Raw genomic sequence first — 20943 nt, 5'->3', positions numbered from 1 at the left:
CAGCATTATTCACAATAGCCAAGGTAATAGAATCAAACTAAGTATCTGTTGACAGATGAATGAATAAAGAAAATGTGGTATATACATAGTGGAATAATATTCAGCCTTTAAAAAGAAGGAAATCATGTAATTTGAGACAACATGAATGAACCTGGAGGGCATTATGCTAAATGAAATAAGCCAGACACAGAAAGATGAATATGAATATCGCATGATCTGGTATATATGTGGAATCTAAAAAAAATGTTCAACTCATAGTAACAGAGAGTAGAATGGGGATAGGGAAAGGGGGAGATATTGATCAAAGGTATAAACTTCCTTTATGAGATGAGTAAGTTCTGGAGACCAAGTATGTGGCATGGTGACTATTATTAATAATAATATATTGTAAACTTGAAATTTGCTGAAAGAGTAGGTCTCAGGTGTTCCTACACACACACATACACACACACACACACACACACACACACACACACACTAAAAAAGGTAACTATGGGAGGTGATGAGTATGTTAGTTTGATTGCGGTATCATTTCACTATATATATGTACATAATACCTTAAATATTTGACAAATATTTCTATTTGTTCAAACCCCACATCAGGCTCTGTGCTGACAGCTCAGAGCCTGAAGCCTGCTTCAGATTCTGTGTCTCCCTCACTCTTTGACCCTCCCCGGCTCACGCTGTGTGTGTGTGTCTCTCTCTCAAAAATAAACATTAAAAAATGAAATGAAATCATGCACTTCATCCTCTTATGGAGGTGAAAAAGCACTAGTTTTTTGTTTGTTTGTTTTCATCTTCTTGAAGCTGAGACTCCGTGGCTGCTGCTAGAGTAAGTGGGTACAGTGATCGGTTTCCCAATTTGAGGGCTGCATCTCATGCTTGCTCAGTTTAGCAAGAACTGTGCTTTGTGTTTTTAACAAAACTTAGGCATTTGTAGAGATCCAAATGAATCAGAAGATCCAGTATGCATTTTCAAAGCACTCCCCTCTGTGCACATGTTGCCACAAACACACACACACACACACACACACACACACACACACAAATTGGCTAAATTCACAAACAAGCTGCTTTATCAGGGTCAAGGAGCCTTAAGCATGGATCCAAGTGAGTTAAAAGCCATAGATATAAATAAGAAGTCTAACATTTCCTCAGTGGGGCATAAGTACACAAATACACTGTGCTGTCCTAAATTCCAAAGGCAGTATTTCCCAGAGTCTTAAAAAAGAGGTTCTTTTAATTAAAAAAAAAAAAAAAAACTATTTATGTATGTATGTATGCATGTATGTTCCAAGCACTTTACAAATGTTGATTCACTTAACAACTTCAACGATTTTTGCCAGGTAAGTACTCCTCTTATCCTCACTTTACGGATGAGGAAATAGAGTCACATATTGTTTGAGTAACTCGCCTGAGATTAAACAGCAAATAAATGTCAGGATAGGAACTCGGGCAGTTTGACTCTAAAATCTATGCTATTACTTAGTATGTTACATCATGAGGTTATTACGCTGCAATTTTCTTTATACCTAGCTGGTAGATAAATTTGTTAGCTTGTAGTACTGATGAAACCAGAATGGTGAATTCATTACTTGTATATGCCTACTACTGAGGCTCTGCATACAGCACTATATAATCTATAGTTTGTATTTTTAATTTCAAAGTCTTCAGTTAATTATTAGGTAACTTTTTCAACTCATAAGACTATGATAGTTTTCCCTTTAAGGGCTTATACTTATAAGCTACAAGTATAAAAAGCAAGCTAAGCATTATTTCAAAAAGATCCTAAGGTTGCAATATGAGGGACCAAGTATAAATGCCCAGAGCTTACTAGAGATTTGTAAGAGAGAATTTAAAATGAGACTAAAAATTAGTTATTTGCCTATTGAACACCTCCTTTCCTTCGGTGCTGCTTATTTGCATGACAATTGGCCCCTTAGGTCAGGGTTTATTATAGGTTGGGAAAAGTTTCCAATAGCCAACCACAAACCCAGGAATCAAAATCTCCCAACACACATAAAAAACAAAAAACAAAAAACAAAAAAACCTCCCTAATCTGCAGCCAAAAGTGCTTCTGGGTCTTGGAACTGCCCCATTGTGCCTGGGCCACTCCAGCACAGCCAGCCTGAGTGTTGCCATGGCGGCAGGGACCCAACTGTGTGGGCTGGTTTCAATAACCAGCAGCTGCTCACTTCAGAAAAAGCAGGATGACAGCCCAGTTCTGAATGAGCATTTTTCTCTGGGCTTTGACCTGACCTGCATATTGTTTTCCCATTGAATTTCCTTTTATTTATTTTTAAATATCAACTTTCCTTGAACTTTCCCTCTCATTTGTGTTGCATTTGGCAGGACTACAGAATTTCTCTTTCCCTCTGTAGAAAATGGGTTTTTTTTTTTCTTTCTTTAACAGTCGGTGAGGTTTTCCCTGTACCTTCTTTATCTCCCCCGTCCACCCCGCACCTCGCCACGCACACAAACACCTTTGCCTCATTATATAAAGATGCAGGACAAATACACAGAGTTTAATTACTTCAAGAAGTTTTTAGGCTCAGATAACCCCTAAAACTCTTCCTGACTCACCCAACATTAAGCATATTTCATTTGTCCTGTGAGAATTTGGAGGTGAAACAGAAAAATGACCCTTTATTCACATTACTCTGGCCATGATCAGAGAATCTACGTTTTTTTCTTTAAAATTTTTTTATGTTTATTTATTTTTGAAGGAGAGAGAGATAGAGCGTGAGTGGGGCAGAGAGAGAGGGAGACACAGAATCTGAAGCAGGCTCCAGGCTCTGAGCTGTCAGCACAGAGCCCGACGTGGGGCTCAAACCCACAAACCGCGAGATCATGACCTGAGCTGAAGTTGGACGCTCAACCGACTGAGCCACCCAGGTACCCCGAGAATCTACGTTTTAATCCTAAATGTATTCTCAATTCACAGTTGATTCACAGCCTGTTTTTTTTCTCTTTGTTTACATGTTGGCAAAATGCGAAGAATATAAAAATATAAAAACTACTAATATGATTTCTGACCCTCCTCATAGGGGTTGCAGAAAAACTGTTCTTGATGTAAGCAAGAGCTATACTGTGTTTGAGATGAATTTTGCCCTCTTCAGCTCTTGAGGGGTTTGGAAGTGAGGTTAATGCTGCTGTTGAACTTTTTTTTTTTTTTTATGAACTTGAAACAATTTGTTTACAAGTTGTTACTAAAGACTGTCAGAAAAAAATGTTTGTGGACATAGTATCCAAAAGGCTGACAGAACCCAGAACTTGCTTGGTATTCAAAGGAGAGCTCATCCAACATTATCCTGCACACTGTATAATTACTTGGATGTTGGGAGCCAAAAAAGGGAATGCAATCCTGTGAATGTGTGTTTATACTGGAGACTTTGAGAAGCAAAACAATTCAGCAAGTATTCTTCAACCCCAGCATCTGGGAATAATTAATTGGCTTGCTATGGTTTACAGCATAAATTGATAAAGTTGTCTGAAGCATTGAGGCCCTTTGCCTTATTTAAAACTTTCTGCTTTAGGGTTTTACATTGTGGCTAATTTTAGTAAATCTTTTTATTTTTAATCCTAAAATGCGTGACAAGGAAGAACCTTCTGCTTATAGTTTCTTGATCATTTTCTTTTTGGTCTTATTCCCAATGTGTTCAGGAAGCTGGTGCTCACACACCTCCGGGAGCCTCCCTTCTTCCTTGCCGTGTAATGCTGCAGGGGCAAAGAGCTCTCAAAAGTGAGGCTCTGGAAAATGTTGTTGGGTTTTTACATATTGTTTTCAGGAAACACTTATCGGCGCTCTGAAGAGTTTCTCTAGAACATAGAACGTATTTTTGCTCCATTTTACAAATTTTAGGCCAGGGCATTAGAGATTGTCATGTGAGACTCTCCATCTATTACATATGGAAAGTATTGTGATGAGTTCTGATGGTTTATGTGAAGTGCTGCATTCCTTTAATTGTGACTTTTGGGAAGAAAGCACAGTACATACAGTTGACCCTTGAGCAATACCAGGGTTGGGGGGCCAACCTTCCATGCAGCCAAAAGTCCACCTATAACTTTTGACTCTAAAACTTAACTACTAATAGCCTGTTGACCAGAAGCCTTACTGATAACATAAACAGTTGATTAATACGTTTTTTGTATGTTATATATATTATATTACATACTGTATTCTTACACTAAAGTAGCTAGAGAGAAGAAAATGTTATTAAAATCAAAGGAAAAAGAAAATGCATTTACAGCACTGTACTGTGAAAAATCCACAAAAATGCACAGGTGGACCTGTGCAGTTCAAACCCTTTGTTCAAGGGGCAACTGTATATATCATGTCTTCTCTATCCAACCTAACAATTCAACATGTTACAAAGAACTTATCAGTCACTGGGGATTCTCCTCTGGTTTCTTACTAAGGCATGCTAGAATGAAACACAACTGTCACTCTGACCTTAGTTTAATTTGGTATTTCAGAGTAAGAGCAAATGTCTTATTTTTGTTGGCTGAGTGTTCCAAGTGTTTAACAGCGCTAAAAGTTTTCTATAGCACTTTTAAAAGCTCAAATTTCACAACATCCAGCTCTTTTCTTTTGAATCCTGGTGAGAAACAAACTGAGGAACTCCTCAAATACAGCCAGGATTGCACCCCACCTCTCTCTTTTCTCCGGATTCATCTCCACACCTTGACAACTGTTTGAAATCACTTGTGACCTATATTTCAGGTTTCTTTGGACTAAATATATGTCATTGTCCTTCATGGCCAAAAATAACTTCTAGAAAGATTTCTGTTTATATGGGGGCTGTACTCACCAAGAGTAACCAGCCTGAGGTTCAGTTGTTAGGCTGGCGCACTCACTGCCCCAGAGCCAGAAGATGACCAGTTAGAGAGCTACTTCCAGTCTCTGTACAGTGTGACACCTTCCTGTTCCTTTCTTTCTTCAAGACTCAGAAGTAGGGACTGGACCTTACATCTATGGCGGGGCGGGGGATGTACTCTCATGCTACCACTCTCAAAAGCCAGTGCATGGGGGCGCCTGGGTGGCGCAGTCGGTTGAGCGTCCGACTTCAGCCAGGTCACGATCTCGCGGTCCGTGAGTTCGAGCCCCGCGTCAGGCTCTGGGCTGATGGCTCAGAGCCTGGAGCCTGTTTCCGATTCTGTGTCTCCCTCTCTCTCTGCCCCTCCCCCGTTCATGCTCTGTCTCTCTCTGTCCCAAAAATAAATAAACGTTGAAAAAAAAAAATTAAAAAAAAAAAAAAAAAAAAAAAAGCCAGTGCATGTCCAGTGCCTAGATTGGTACCAGTTGGTCATGAGTTTTCTCAGATCTGTTTTCTGATACCAAAAAAAACATAAGTTACATGAATACAGAGAACTTCCCTGTCATTACCACTGTACCTTATCATGCAGAAACATTCCTGGTGCATATCACTTAATATATGGCCGATGAGTGAACAAAAAGGATAAGTGGGTGTGCAAATGAGGTGAGTTTTTCCTGAAGCTGAATTTATTCATTTTCAGAACTTCTTTTTTTTTTTTTAATGTTTATTTATTTTTGAGAGAGACAGACAGATAGAGTGTGAGCAGGGAGGGGCAGGGAGAGAAGAAGGCATGGAATCTGAAGCAGGTTCCGGGCTCTGAGCTGTAGGCACAGAGCCCAATGTGTGGCCCAAACTCTTGACCTGAGCTGAAGTTGGACGCGTAAATGACTGAGCCACCTAGGTGCCCCTATTCATTTTCAGAACTTCTAATAATATGTTCTTCTTGCTTTTCCCATTTAAAATGTGTTTATTTTGTAAAAATTATTACATAAGGTAAAAATGTTATTAGGGAGATTTTAGACAAATGGGAGCTATTAAGCAATATGATATTAGTTCCCCAAATTCATGTACTCATCCAGAAAGTTCAGAATCTGGAAATCACTCCCTAAAGCATGTTCTTTTTTGCTGTTGCCTTGTCTCTTATGACTCTTATGTCTCTTATTATCCTTTTCTTCATAAAAGCTGTCTCAGAAGAGGTAACAAAAAGTTAATTTATATGAACCAAGGTGAAGAACAGAATTCGGATTCAGAATCACCAACAAAGTTGAGCATTCACTTAGTACTGTGCATGTGCACATGCTACCCTGCTTAAATTCTGAGATATGCATTATTATTTCCCTCTTACATAGTGACAAGTGAGCTAGATTTTGGGTGCCCCAGATCCTCCCCCACACAAGAAGCATTGGAGGGCTGAGGAGGTCCAGAAAGTTAATGGAAGATGTGAGACTAAATGGTGCTTTCCCAGTTAAGGGTGATTTGGTTGGGAAGAGAGTGACATTGTGTTAAGAGTAAAGATGAGGAGGAAGAGTGAGCATACTGTAGTTTGGAACAGAGTCCAGACTGACTTGAATGGAAAGCAAGCAGCAGATAGGAAGATTGTGGATGCTCAGATCGCCTAAGACCATCATTTTGCAAGCATGAAGCTTCAAAACTTTATATGTTCTAAAGCTTTCTAACTTCTCAGGTTCCTACTCAGTCAGTCAATGCCCTGAAAGACATATTTGTCTCTGAATTTGTTTACTTGACTATTTTTGGCTTTACATAATGTTGCTTAGGAAGATGATTGTGCTCTTAACTGCTGGTCGTGTTTCCCTATAAGAAAGATTCTCCTCAGACCTTAGTAGGTTGTAGGTTTTTAAGCATAATCAGTCAATAGCCCCTACTGCTGACTGTGCAATGTGAGTTTTCTATAAGAGTTCAGACTATTGAGTTAGATATTTCCAAGAGAAGCAGAAGCCTAGCCTGTTCCAAGTTTCTAGTCCCATTAATGTATCCGTAAGCTCAGTGTAAAAATTGTATAACATTAATCTTATTATAAAGGTTTACTTTTTCCAGTGGTGTTAGCCTATTGATCTAAGGATATGTGCACTGTTGTTAACTCTGAGTCATCTCATTCGAAGAGTGGAAAGCTGATAAGCTTGACGATGTGTGTATATGTAAAGTACCTAGTTCAATGACAGGTGGTAGGTGTTCAACAAACTGTAAATACAGTGGATTCTCATTATTTGTGGGTCCTAATTTTGTGAATTTGCCTACTTCCTAAAATTTATGTGTAACCCCCAAATCAATACGGCACTTTCATGGTCATTCATGGATGTGGGCAATGAAAAATTTGAGTCACCTGACCTACACATTCCCAGCTGAAGGTGAACAAGGTAACACTATTCTTGTTTTAGTTCCCATACTAGAAACAAGTGTCCTTTTTGTAATATATTTAGTGCCGCATTTTCCACATTTTTGTGCTTTTTACTGGTGATTTTGCTGTTTAAAATGATTCCCAAGTGCAGTGCAAAGTGCCTTCTAGTCTTCCCAATCACAAGAATAACCTTTTAGAGAACTATATGTGTTAGATAAACTTTGTTAAGACATAAGTTACAGTGTTGTTGGCTAGGAGTTCAATGTTAATAAATGCATAATACATATTAAATAAGGAAATAAATCATCTTTAAAGAGGAACATATATAAAACAAAGTTATGTATTAATCAGTTGATGAAAATGTGACTACAGCTCACAGGAACCTAAACCTGCATGTTCCCTAGGAACAATGGTTCCATATTTGCTAATCAGTGTTCCCAGCAACTTTGTACCACAAAATCTATTGCATTTATTATTGTAGTCATTTCAGAAAGACAAACTCTGGTTTCTGCCTAAGCCCAATTTATTAAGAGTATCAATGATTTTGTAAAGTTATATCAGATTCCACCATCTTTCCTATGTTTACACCTTACCAAGATTCTTGAAGAGGTATCTTTTCATGGTCCACGTTCAATAAAATGTCCTTTCAGTTCTTTTTTTTTTTAATTTTTTTTTTCAACGTTTATTTATTTTTGGGACAGAGAGAGACAGAGCATGAACGGGGGAGGGGCAGAGAGAGAGGGAGACACAGAATCGGAAACAGGCTCCAGGCTCTGAGCCATCAGCCCAGAGCCCGACGCGGGGCTCGAACCCATGGACCGCGAGATCGTGACCTGGCTGAAGTCGGACGCTTAACCGACTGCGCCACCCAGGCGCCCCAATGTCCTTTCAGTTCTTGAGCCAGTCTTGCTTGGGTTAATAATCTCTGACTCAGGCCCACCGGTTTGTTAAGTTTGGCATGAAGTCAGACCTTCCCCACCCAACCTCCCCCCCCCCCACCCCCGACTCTTGCCAGACCTGTATACCCACTAGGATGATTGATTTCTCGGGTTGAACCTTCAAGTCTACTTCACAGCCCATCATCCTGGAATTCTATATCCAAAGATGAGGCCTGTGTGTCTGCATCACTACCGAATCTCCTTACCTCTGTGTTTCCTACAAGTGAGGATTTACCATGTGACACTCAGTTAATCTGGGCAGAGAGACCCATAAAGAGTTGTAATATAAATAATGTTGTCAATGATGTGTAGATGATGCTGTGGGAGTATGAAGGAGAGACAGTAAATCCAGTAGGAAGCCTCTCTGGGAAGGAGAATCAGATGTTACCCATTGACTGGGCAGACTCCCAGTTACCACCTTGTAGTATCTGTGATGGCATGATGGGAGGCCTTGAGTGCAACTTGGTAGAGGGAAGTCAGGAGACTTGGTCACAGGCCACCTCTGCCTTCGCAGCTGTTTGACAGCAGGCAGGTTACCTCACTTCTCAGTTTAGATATCTCCTCTATGAAATGGAAGGAATAATACCAACCTCACAGATTTCTTATGAAGATCAAACGAGATAATGTAAGTGATAAAACATGGTATAATATATATTTTATTTATAAAAGTAATGTGTGTTATTGCAGAGAGGTAATGTTCATGCAAACATTTGGACTGTTCTAATTTCAAAGTTTAACTAATATTAGGATGCTATGATGTATAAGAATGACAAAAAATATAGACTGTCAGCCATGGAGATCAAATGCAAGGACCTCACAGGCCCTAGAGATTGTTGAGAAAGAGTATGAGTTCCTGATTCCACAATCCTGAAACATGTTATAAGGAAAAGTACATGTCTCAGTGGTCCTGAAATCTCCCTCCAGCGCTTTGTTCCCCCTTCTCCTTGTTTGGAGAGCAGGACTTAATTCAGAGTAATTCCAAACGTTAGAAATGAAGGATTTTTTTTTTCTCTATCCTACTTGAGATTAGGCGCTCTTAAGAGGACAGAGGCTGAAGAATGCTAAGAATTCTTCCCTCCACCCAGTCAGGAATGTGTCCTGCTTGGGGTGCTTAGGAAGAATGTGAGGGCTGCCAGATAAGGCCCAGAGCTTGGCCATTGTGGGCTTGTTGCGAAAGGGGGTTGGGAGGAGCCCTCCTCCAGAACCAGGCCTTCCTCAAGATCTCCCAGAGGTTGCTCTCTGGCTGACAGTAGAGACAAGAGCTGGTGCTGCAGAACTAACTTCTGCAGACCATGAGTGAAGAGACAGCTCAGCCAGACATGTGAAACAAAGACACAACAGTGTTCTCAGGCTTTGGGAGAAGTACTCTGGAATCAATACAGATGTGAGCTTGACCACAGGCTGTGCTTCTTACCGGTTAGCTGCATAACCTGAATCAGATACTCTAGGAGCTTGGGTTTCCTCATCTGTAAAATGCAAATAATAATAGCACCTGCCTAGTATAGTTGTGGGGAGCATTGACTAAAATGATGTATATAAAACACTAAGCATAGCACCTGTCCACAAATGGGGGCTATAAAGCCTATTTTTACCTACTAGCTTTTAAACAGTTTCAAGATCCTATATTTATTCAATGTTACAGTATATAACGTGCTTTCATATTTGTTACTTCTTTTTTTATTGGTCCCAGTAATTTTTTTATATTATAAAACAATTTTATTTGTCAATTATATCTTAGCAAAATTGGGGAAAAAATATGTGCCTCCTGAGGAAAGTCCACAAACCACCTATGGAATATCTTTCTCCCACATACTGACCCTGAATTTGATCAAGCATCTATATCTAAATGTCAGTTTATAATTACAACTTACAAGAGGCATATTTGAAACAATAGCATACAAATGTAATCAGTAAAATGTAGACCATTTCTTCAACACATAAATTCCAAGGGAGATAAACAAAAAGAGAAAAAATCCTAGAGTGTTACTTCTTTTTAATTGCATTAAGCAATATTGTGAACTTGGGTATCCTAGGGATGATTTGTAGATAGTCATCTTTTAGAACAAGTAATAGAATGTCAGATTTGACAGTTATCCTTGGGTCTTCTCTTAGCTCTTGTCCACACTGTATCCCTATCCCAGTTTTTCTAGTGAACTTCCAGTTACAGCTGCCTCCCTCCTTCCCAGGCATATTGACTCCATTCAACCAGTGTAGCTGCTCTTATGCAAGTTCCAATGGGAGCTTGGAAGAAGCCGTTGTCAGAGGTCATAGAGAGGCTCAAAGGCTTCAGGGATTCTATCAGGTAGAGTTATCCTTGAGGGGCCCTGGGGGGAAGCCAGAATGCCTACTTGACTCCATTACGTTTGGGTCTCAAAGTTCAACCTCTGTTGGAGAAGGCCTGCCCTGCTCCATGCTCTTATCAGGGTTCTCTTTGCTTGTTGCTTTGCTTCTGCCAGCCTTTCTTCTCCCTGGGTGCAGTGAAGGAGGCAAGACTGTTGTAGAACTCCCAGAAGAATGTGGTTCTGCAAACCAACTCTGACTCTTGGTGTTCCTGAAGCCATGGTGCCACTCCACTTTCCTGGAGCCTGAGTCTTGATTCCTACAGCTACAGTGGATCTATTGTGTACTTCTGTAGACCTGATTGTGGATTTTTAGTCTCCTCCTGGTAAAGGAGAGGTAAGGATGGCAGTTGACCTATTTCCTGAAGTCTCTGTGAACTTCCTGACAATTTTCTCTTCCCTAGTCTTGGTCCCCTGTAATAATCAGCCATGGACTCTGGACATGGAATCCTACGTCCAGCTGGGAGCAAGCTTACCTCTCCACTGATTGCCTTATTGCTTCTGGGCTGGTTCCTATATAATGCCACCCACGTCTCACTCTAGAATCTCAGAGAAACTTCATCCTTTACTGACAGTAAATATTTTCTGGAAAATACATGCCAAGACCATTGCTTTTATTGAGCTCCTTAAATTCCTAAGCGTATGGCCTGAGGCAAAATGGGACTACAGTTTTCTGAGTTGGCAGAACGGCTAGTGAGCAAGAGACAATGGCTTATGTGAGGGACTCAGGATGGGGTTTGGAGGAACTGTCCTATATGAGAGTTTAAACCTGGGGTAAGTATCTAAAGCAGAGTCTAAATGATAGCAACCTCTGTTATGGTTATGGCATCAGTTGGTGCCAGGTAAGAGATATTCCAAGGTCTGAGTAGACAAGGGTAAAGGAGGGTTGGCTACATGTGGCCAGGCTGCAGAAGGCTCATTTATGGGAGCAGGATCCAGGCCCAGGGAGGTTGGATGGCTGCAAAGAGATGGAAAACCAGAACCTCAGTCACTAGCTAAAGTTCAGAGCACAGTCAGGCATTCGACGACATCTTTAACATATTTCATAGCCTCAGGCAAGTGTGTGCTTGATGCTGAAAGTGGCCTGAGCACCAGCCTATATTTTTTCTCCAAACACCTTCTCCTGGTGATTTGTCTGCTTTGCCTTCCACTCATGACCATGACTCAGTTACTGCTTCTTCTAAACTATTTAAACACTGTAACTGCCTTCAGCCTTGCCCAATACTACCTTTGACCTGACTCTACCTTTTGCTTTTTATCTCTGGATACAATGCTTATCCTAGGGATGTTTCATGTATCCAAAAACCATTATTTTACCCTATGATAAAATATTACACCCAATGATAAAATGCCTTATTTTACCTAGTATGGTGCTCTTCAGCCTTTCCTGTCTCACTGACCGGCACCATCAACCTCTATTTTTCCAAGCTAAAAATCTGAAATTTATCATAAACTTCCTTCACCTCTCCATCTACCATGTGCATATTTCACTACAGTGACTATCCCATCTCTATTCCGCCATGTGGTAAACATCACCAGTATTTACCAATATCCAATTCTTTTCTTTCTGGGCATAGAAGAGACATACTTCCCACCTCATTTTCAGTTAAGTGCAGCCGCTATATCACTAGTATGGACCAATGAAACATGAATAAAACTTTGTATCTTATTTCTGGGCTAAGGTAGTAAAAGAAACTTTCTCAGTCCCCTTTACCTGAAACATCCCTCTTCTCCTGTTGTGTTGAATGCAGAGGTTTTATGTTGAGATGGTAGTGTCACCAAGTCAAAGAAGCCTGGCTAACTGCATGACTGAGAAATAAGCTTTTGTGATAAACCACTGAGATGTGGGGATCATTTGTTACCATAATATAATCTATCATATCCTGACTAATACAATGAGTGAGGCCTGCTGATTCACCACTTCATATGCCCCTCCAGTCCCTTCACTGCTCTAGCTCAGGACCTCAATATCTCCTACTAGAACTATTGGAGACGCTTTAAAAATGTCTTCTCTCCAGGTTATCATCCCTCAGACTCATCCTCCAAACCGACATCAGGGTGGTTTTTGTGTAACTCAAATCCAGCCATGTATTTGGGCTACACTGTTTCATTGGCTCCCCATCACTGACATGATGAATAGGCTGGTGACATGACAGGTATTCTTCCTAGCCAGCCTCCTCTCCCATGTCTCTTCTCCCTACATTTTACAACCAGCAACACTTAAGTGTTTGTAATTTCCAGAATAAGCCATGTTTCTTTGCCTTCACTTATGCCATTCCATTTATCCAAAACATCTTTATACAGCCTTCATCTTCTTCTTTGCCTGGATAACTCCTGATTTTTCAAGAATAGTTTCTAATATCACCTTTCTGCAAAGGGCTGGAGGATGATTCAGGAGCACTGAGACATGTACTTTTCCTTATAACATGTTTCAGGATTGTGGAATCAGGAACTTGTACTCTTTCTCAACAATCTCTAGGGCCTGTGAGGTCCTTGCATTTGATCTCCATGGCTGACAGTCTATATTTTTTGTCATTCTTATACATCATAGCATCCTAATATTAGTTAAACTTTGAAATTAGAACAGTCCAAATGTTTGCATGAACATTACCTCTCTGCAATAACACACATTACTTTTATAAATAAAATATATATTATACCATGTTTTATCACTTACATTATCTCGTTTGATCTTCATAAGAAATCTGTGAGGTTGGTATTATTCCTTCCATTTCATAGAGGAGATATCTAAACTGAGAAGTGAGGTAACCTGCCTGCTGTCAAACAGCTGCGAAGGCAGAGGTGGCCTGTGACCAAGTCTCCTGACTTCCCTCTACCAAGTTGCACTCAAGGCCTCCCATTATGCCATCACAGATACTACAAGGTGGTAACTGGGAGTCTGCCCAGTGAGTGGGTAACATCTGATTCTCCTTCCCAGGGACGGACTCCAGTGAGAGAGACTGGGAGTGTTGGGGGTTCAGGGAGCTGGTTAAGGCACAAGGTCATGGTGCCTTAGTAGCCATAGACTACGGAAAAAGTGATCCAGCATCTTGAGCAGCTGAGTCAAAAAGCCAAGCCAACTACCTAAGCAGTGATTTTTAAGGTATGCACTCTAGCAAACTGGGAGGCCACAAGCATCTTCCTCATGTTCCACAAACTGATCCCAAATGTAAGTCTTGTCTTTGGATCTTACTAGCAAATGGCCCTTGATGTCCTAGATTTTCAGTGTGTGTGTGTGTGTGTGTGTGTGTGTGTGTGTGTGTGTGTGTGTGTGTGTTTCTCTAAAGGCTACTTACTAATGTCTGCAAAATTGTTAGGAGTTGGTAGTATTTCGTATTCATAAATAAGAATTTAGCACATAAGTAGAGTTTACTGAGGACTTGACTAAGTATTCACCTGGCTGCCAGGCAACACTTGGCAGTATTTGCAAACTCCCACTATAAACATGCATGGGCAGATTGTTGAAGGATCCTCAGTTTTGGGGAAGATTGTTCTGTTACCAGTATCAGTGCTATGATGAGTTGATTATTCTTTTCTGTGGTTATTATTCCTGATTTTTGATTATAAATTACCCTTCTCTATCTTCATCATCATCTATTTTCTTTGAGGTATACTGTTTGATTAACCCTATGGTAGGAGAGTGATATCACCATAATTTATCACCTTTAAGTTCTCTGTAACAAAACATTAGCATGAATATGGATTGCAGTACACATAGAACTGTCTATGTCAATATTGCTAAAGCAGATATTCACACAATCTGAACAAAATGTGTTTGCACAGCAACAGTTTGTTGCTACCAGAGAATTCTTTGGAGAGTAGGAAAGACTGGAGGAGTGTGTGAGTCTTGGAGCCTTTTGCCTCAGGTAGGTGGGACTCACATCAAAAAAGTTTGAGAATCACTGGGTGGAGAGGGAGAACTTGGGTTCATTTTAGTGGGATAGAAAGAAATACAGAGACTAGAAGAGAGTGAATATTTGAAGGAAGACTAGGAGGTGGAAATTGGAGAGATTTCTGGTTCTGAAGAAATTATGCCTACCATGTCTTTTCAGATGTCTGTGGCCTCAGAATGGATGTGGGAGGAACAGTTAAAGGTGAACACATATCCAGGGGGCCCTATAGGGTAGTCTGTTTCAGGCGCTGTGCAAAAATGCCTTGCCAGGGCAGGTAAGGGCTGAAATCCAGCCTACTGGTTCATTGACCATGAACCCTAGTGCCAGTGAGAGAAACCTTTCTGTAAATTGCCTCTACAGAATGCCTTTTAGTAAGTTATTTAAAAGTGCCCCTATGTGCAAATTATGGCCCTTAAGATACTCCAGGAAATCCTGGGCTACTCTTTTTTTCATGGATATACTGAAGGTGGCCACTTTTGCTCACAACCAGAGAAGATGGCTGAGTAACCTAAGGATATTGTACAGGCATTCAAGTAGACTTGAGACTTAGAGAAGAGTCCAGTAATGTGCTTATATTGTGGCAAAGTCAGAACATGGGAAGTAAACAGCCTAGTTACAAAATAAGGTCTTCCTTCAGTTTCTTGAAATGCCACCAAGAAAAACTTTCAAATACTGCAAAAAAAGCCATCTAGAAGGAAGAACCCATAGAGAGATGTCTTCTTATTCTGAGCATCTTTGGGTTTAGATTCAGGCAAAAGGAAATCATCTGGTTATTATGAATAATTAAAAATTCATTAAGTGAAGCTGGCCAAAATAGAGCTATCCTCTTCAAAAACCAGTTCTAAATCTTTCCTGGAATACAATTTCACCTATACTTTGTTATAAGCTTTACACCTCTGTTAAGCACTGTATGCATTCTGTTTCGTAAAGTGATTCTTGTCTTCAAGTAAACTTTAGTGAATAGTAAGATATTATTAAATGTAAGGATGTAAAACAATATTTAGTTTGGCTCCTGAAAGTTATTCATGTTGATTTCTTATCTAGTAACTATTGAGGGAGATGTGCTGACATTGTGCTATTTTTGGAGACTGAATCGCCATATTCCTTTCAGAATTCACATTTCAAAAATGGCAATAGTAGTGTCAGTGGTTACCTTTATTTCATTTACCCTAGTGACTGAGTGACTATTTATTTGGTATGAATAAAGCTGAGGGTTAGCACATGTCTCTGGCACACTAGCCATAATCCTACAGGACTGTGTGGTTGAGAAATTCCCATGTGGGCTTGATGAATTGTACAAGATCCGTTATTTTTGTTTTCTAATGGTTTCCCAACCCACAAAAGTCCAAGCCATTGTATTGTTGGAAGAGCAGGCAGAAACCACATTGCTTTAAAAAGTTTTAAAAAAAATTTAAAAATTCTGAAAACAAAAACAAAACCAAAAAATAAACCAAAACAAAAAACCAAAAAATGGTCCCCCACCTGTAGTCAGTGGAATTTAGGTTCCCAAGGGTTATGGTCAATTTCCATAACTTGCTCCCTTAAGCTATGAGTGGGCAGGCCTATAACATTGTTGTTTGTCTTAATTCTTCACATGTGTGTAAGGGCCAAAAGACATCAAATACAGGGGCTTTGGAGGGTAAAGCCATAACAGCAAATAAATGCAGTTTTGAAAGATCCAGATGAAGGAAGAAGGGGAAAATGCTGTAAAAGCAATATTCACTCCCATCTTTTTTGTCCCCCAGATGGAATAGGGTATGTTGTTTTGTTTCCCTTTTGATTCATAACCTGGTGTCAGCACTAGAAAAGAATAAAAACAAGTAACTAGCACTGTAAATTCATAACATGCATTCATATATGTTAGCCTGAGAGTCAAAATAACCATGTTATTAGGTTCATTTTAATGCAGAGAACACTGAGACTTAGGCTACCTGACTCACTCAGGACAACTCAGCTTGACAGGTACAGCCTGGACTCCAAGCCCCATCTTCTGATCCTAAAGTCCATGCTTTGCATTTTTTCAGCATTCTCTAAAACCAAATGGCATCCCTTTTTTTTTTTGACCTCCCACAATAATTCGTACCAGTTTAATCAATCCCCAGGTAATGGAAAACTGATTTAACTCTAACATCAATGTCATACCTGTTACTTCAGGAACCCAGATGCCTCTTGGCTGGTTCTGCCGTTTTTACAACCCATGTAAGTATGAAAAGCTTGAGAACACCATAACCTCCCCCAGAAAGCCGAGGTGACATTAACCTGAATTCAGTCTGGAGGCTTCTCCTGATTTGCTGCAGATCTCACATCACGGAGACCTGTACCTAATAAATTTTAGCCACTGTCATTCCTTTATAATCAGCCTAATTACCCTAGCATTCATATTTTTCTTTGGATTACTTTTGTTTTCCATCTAGTTTAATGTAGTCCTCCATTCCATCTTGACCCCAATCAACTCTCTTAATATTTCAGTCTCTTGTCTGAAGGTCCATTAGGTAGCTAGCACCTGGAGGTGTTAGAAAACCTTATGCCTTTTTCACTGTTGCAAGCGAATATCTATGTATCTATATTACAAATTTCTCAACAGTAATTAAAGACTTGCCACAGACACTCAATACAAAGCATAAAAGTTGTATTGACAGAAACATTCTTAATAAAAAATAACATGGTGTTGACCACCAAATACACAGGGACAGGTTGTTAAATTATATAACAACTTGGTTTCAAGGTTAAATCTCAACCATCACCAGCAAAGTGTGTTGTACCAAATGCCCAGAGGTCTGGAGCTAAAACCACAGCTAACCTGAGATTTGGGATATATTTTAGTTTTGGCACATACAAGAAACAAGAGGACAAGGCATGGTTCGTTTGAGCATTTGTTCAAAGCATACCGAGTGTATGAATCCCCCACCACAAATTACCCTCTTCCACAGTTCCCATTCAACTTCCAAATAAAAGAAATTGAGAAAGTATTTCTCCCCAAATGTTGAGGGATTTGTCCTTCTTTATGATTTTTTATCAACCAAAGAAGAATCTTAAAGGAAAACACCTTCCAGCCTTGTGTCTTCTTCTTTATGAACTGTTTCATTGGGTTAACGAAAGATCATCAGGTCAGAAAAAAAAGTTCTGCTCCTAGCCAGAGACCTACTCCTGTAAAGACTTTTTACAGTCAGTAAACAGTCTCCCCTGCTCGTGCACTCTCTGTCTCTCTCAAGAATAAGTAAACATTAATTTTTTCTTTTAAATTATATATAAAAAAAGATAAAGTATTTAAAAACCTGAATACATGTAAGATAGCATGACTGAAATGAGGCAGTGGCCTATAACAACTGCTCTGGTGACTTCTCACAGCACAATTCTATGCTATTGAGAGTCTTTTTTTTTTTTTTAATGTTTATTTTTGACAGAGAGAGAGAGACAGAGCATGAGCAGGAGAGGGGTAGAGGGAGAGAGGGAGACACAGAATCTGAAGCGAAGCAGGCTCCAGGCTCTGAGCTGTCAGCACAGAGCCCGACATGGGGCTCAAACTCACTAGCTGTGAGATCATGACCTGAGCTGAAGTCAGACGCTCAACTGACTGAGCCACCCAGGCACCCCGCTATTGACAGTCTTTATCTGAAGTCTGACAAATTTATTTGTAAAATCTGTCTTTGCCAGAAACATTGGCAGGCCATTCATAACCAACCCTTCTGTGCTTAAGAGCTACATAAAATAGTAGTTCTACATAAATACATAGAATAGCTAGAACAACGTAAATTATGGAAAACTGTGTTCTCCCGTTAGTTTTGCACCTGGAAGGAAATACCTAGCCTCTGAATGAATAGTGACGGGATGTTAGGGAGACTGTATCATGTCACAAGAGGGAGTTAGAAGACAGGAAGTTAGGGTAGTATCTCGGAGGACTCTGACTAGGATAAGGAAGGGGCTGAGGTACCTGGGCATATTTATTCCAGAGAAACAAATGTTATGGGAAGAACACAAATGCTGCCACAAAATATTGAAAGGGCTGTTACAGAAAAGATGATTAGATACTCTGTTCCAGAAGGCAGATCATTGGAATAAAATGAAGATGTTGAATTGAATGATCTCTAAGTTCCCTTAAATAAAATTCTGGTGTTTCAAAGTTACAAGGAGAGAGGCTGTGGCTCAGCATAGCACATAAATATGAGTTTTCCTTCAATGGGCAGAGACACCCAATCCTGAAGATATTTTGACATTTGGAAGAAGTCTGGATTGCCATTTAAGAAAAAGGTAGAGGGCATGCCTACATTCTGAGTAAATCAAGCTCTATGACAGCATGGCCTCTCCAATTCTAAGATATTTTAATTCTTTAGTAGGATGTGATGTGTCATAGAAAGTGCTAAATAAGGGGTCTATGTGTCCTTCATTGGCCATGGGGGTAGATACTGTCTAGGTGGAGATTGTTGTCATTCTCCAGTTCTCCCGGCTTGGAAATTGCTAAGAAGCAGATTTTCCAGTGCATTTGAATTAATAGCCTTATTTCTACTTTACCTGGGATTGTTTGGTTGTTGTTCATTGTAAACATCTGTGAAGTTTTTTTTTATAGCAGCTATAAAACCAAAGCCTCATACAAGCACGCACCAAGAAAATCCTATACTCAGCCTGGAATGAGGATGTCATTGGATACTGTTTTGCAGATAGCATGTGGTAAACTGATTGACAAAGTCTAGAAATAAATCAAGATTATCCTAACGTTTAGAAATCTGACAGACAGATGGTGCCAACACGTTTCAAGCTCTTAACTAGGTCATAGTCTTATAATAAGTTATGATGTTTCCTGACCTTCTAGGCAGCTATCCTGCCTACCTCTAGGGTTTGGGTTTGGGGGAACAATTTCACCATCAACTACCTATAAATTCTCTCACTGGAAGAACAAGGTTAACAAGAGCAAATTCACCGAACATCCTATTAACACTGAAGTGAAGCTCATCCCAGCAGTTATGAGGGAGCTAAACATGTAAAGGTCATGCACAAGAACAACTTGTATACTAAGCAAGAAATAGAAGACAGAAGGCCAAAAGAAACAATGCATATATTGGGATACCTTCAGCTGCAAGTGCCAGAAAACCCACCTCAAAATGGCCTAAGCAGAGGGAATTTATTGACTTACATAGCTGAAAATTTCAGGTTTGGCTGGACTCAAAGATGCAGATGATGTCCAGACAACATTCACAACGCACTCCCCTGGATCTCTCTATCTCTCATCTTCGCTTCATTCTCAGAAGATTCCTTTCACCTGGTGGCCCCTAAAAACTCCAGGCTTACATTCTTCCCAACCCCAAGCCAAATAGAGACAGTACCTTTTTCCCAGCAGTTTTCGCACAAGGCCCTGATTGATTTCATTGGCTTGTTTTTGGTCATGTGCACCTTCTTCACTAATGGTAGAGGCCTAGGGCTGGGTTTATAAAGTCAGCACGTAAACCACAAGGACAGAAAATGGGAAAACTAGGGAAGGAGGAGGAATAAATGCTGGGCAGGCAAAACCCACAGATATCTATTTGCTAGAATAGCTTCAAGCAATGTGGTAACATCACTGATGTCTGGGAAATTTCTATAGACTGTAGACCCAGGCAGTTGGAGATCCAGACTTTGCTATTTTATGAATAGAAGCTCCAGTTCCATCATAGATGAGGATATAGCAGCTCTAAGCACACCAACCAGTTCTGGATTTTGGAAGGTCTTTAGTCTAAGAATCAGTGTCAGGCACATTTGGCACAAGAAGACCCCATATTCTCAGAGTAGATAAGGCTACTCTGTATCAGGCATACACATTGGAACTTATCTAGTAGTGCCATCTTAAGAAACAAAGAACAACTCTGTAACAGTATGGGGATGTGCATAAATGTTCAGATGCAAGTGTCAGTAGTCTTGGTGCTGTATCACTGAGAAGCCCTTAGAAGAGCACAATAGCCAAACGGTGGTCTTGGAAACTCATCTTTCATGTGGCAGTGGGTAGAAAAGGGAGGGGACAATAAGTTAAAACCTGGGCTAGACTCCTCTGTGTGGGAGTAGGGGAAATCACTCCTTGAGAAAGAAGGAAAGGTAATAGCTTATTGCTCTGCTCCATTTTCGAGGTGGATGGGTAAGTCTGGACAAAGTAAAACTTTTCAGCAAGTTGAAAAATGAGTTCTTCAGTCAAGGTAGGGAAAAGCCACTGTGGAAGAAAACAAAGGAAAGGCTCTAGTTCTTGAGGGTTTAAAATGAGCCATTCAGTTTTAGGAGCCATAATTTGACTTTGAGCACATGAAGACATTGGCATATATGTCCCTTGGGGGCAGCTCCTTTTGCCCACTATTGCCAAACTTTTAGTTACAGTCAGGTGTGGATATGCCTTTTAACAAGAATTTGTATTTCTTAATGATACAAAAAGCCTAAGGTCCATCAATGACTTAAAAGGAAAATCATGTTCCTGTCTTCCAACCTCCTTTTCATGAAGTCTAGCAGGGAAGGAAGGAAGGAGGAAGGGAATTCCATATATTCACTAGGATTGTAATAACAAAGTACCACAGACTGTGTGGCTTAAAAAACGGAAATTTATCATCTCATAGTTCTGCAGGTTAGAATTTTAAGATTGTGGTGTAG

At 40.1% G+C, this 20943-nt stretch overlaps 1 protein-coding gene across 1 annotated transcript in view; it reads left to right on the top strand.

The window, feature by feature from the left end:
- Positions 1-13395: 13395 nt before the first annotated feature.
- The window catches only part of EHBP1 (EH domain binding protein 1), a 375689-nt gene continuing 368141 nt past the window's right edge, over positions 13396-20943 (top strand). The window contains exon 1 of the mRNA XM_086701008.1: positions 13396-13619. The gene's annotated coding sequence lies outside the window, so the exon portion shown is untranslated. The remainder of the gene's footprint in view (positions 13620-20943) is intronic.

This window comes from Puma concolor, chromosome A3 (assembly GCF_028749965.1).
Source record: "Puma concolor isolate L17-30 chromosome A3, mPumCon1.1.hap2, whole genome shotgun sequence".
In the NCBI taxonomy this organism is placed as follows: Eukaryota; Metazoa; Chordata; class Mammalia; order Carnivora; family Felidae; genus Puma; species Puma concolor.
The sequence above is the reverse complement of the archived record's forward strand: the minus strand, read 5'-3'. Positions and strand labels throughout refer to the sequence as shown.